The following is a 1,392-nucleotide window of genomic DNA, read 5'->3' as shown; positions in this document are numbered from 1 at the left end:
TAACTATTTTTTTTCAATTAAAATTGAATTATTTCCTTAAATTTTAATACATTTTCCTTATATTTTAATACATTTTCCTTTTGGAATAAGATTTTAATTGAAAAAAAAATCTTAAATTTTAATACCTTTTCCTTGTGGAATAAGATTTTTTTTCCGTGTGGAATAAGATTTCTTTATATTTTAATACCTTTTTTTTTGTGGAATAAGATTTTCTTAAATTTTAATACATTTTCCTTTTGGAACAAGGTTTTCTTTCTCTATAAATAGGAGACCAATTTACCCAAATTATATCACAATATTATTAAAAAATAGAATCTCTATAAATCATCATTTAAAAAAAAAAAATTACTATTCAAAATTTAGACCCCCTTGATAAAATTTCTGGCTACGCCACTGGTCAAACCCTACACATGGTAGAAGTCCATTAGAAAATAGAAATGGTATGATAAGATCATTTTAAGATCAACATATTGTGATGTACGTAAAAAGAAATTATAGTTCATTTATAAGATAAATCACAAATTAAACAACATTATATGGTAAGTATTATTTGATAACTTAATAAAATGATATAACATCTATGACATATTGAACTTATGCTAGTGCAAAATCACTTTTACAAGTATACTTAACTTGGGGAAAATTATGTGGCTTAACTAACTCAGCCTTCTAATTATTCTTTTATAGTAGTAATTTAAAAAATTACATAATATAGTGATAGTTTGGGGTTTTATAGCAGATATGCGCGAATACACTTATTATCTCATGCAAATACAATTAGACAAGATATTGTATACAAGAGAATACACTAATTATATAAACTAATATAATGTTATAATGTGTTTCACTATTATTATACACACGATTACAGTATATTCCACGACGTTTTGAAATCAAAATACTGTTATATTTCATAATTAAGTAAAATTTCATTACTTGTCGCAAATATGTACGTAAATAGCGCTGTTTGCGAAATTTTTTCCTATAACATAAATCCTTTTTTATAAAAACAGATTACATCCTACAGCACAATTGATATGGGCTGTTAAATTTTTTGTTATCTAAAATAGGTCCAGTAAATAAAGATAACTTTCAAATGATAATTTCAGAAATAGCTATAGTTTGAGACCTAATTACCAAATATAGTTATAGTTTGGATAATTATCATACATAGCGAGTGTTTTTGAAATTAAGAAAATAAAAGGATAATAAAGAACATTTAGTTTTTTTTTTTCCCTCAATGCCTTACCAAATGGTGTTATAGTAAAGTTGCTTCATTGGAGAGTTTTGACAGTATCACTCCATTGAGGAGAGAATTACTATAAATTATAAGCAAATAAATAAAGCAAACTAGAAATTAAATAGCGGAACCGATCGCATAAACTAAAAATT

This window comes from Solanum tuberosum, unplaced genomic scaffold, assembly GCF_000226075.1.
Source record: "Solanum tuberosum cultivar DM 1-3 516 R44 unplaced genomic scaffold, SolTub_3.0 scf00424, whole genome shotgun sequence".
Classification (NCBI taxonomy): domain Eukaryota; kingdom Viridiplantae; phylum Streptophyta; class Magnoliopsida; order Solanales; family Solanaceae; genus Solanum; species Solanum tuberosum.
The sequence above is the reverse complement of the archived record's forward strand: the minus strand, read 5'-3'. Positions refer to the sequence as shown.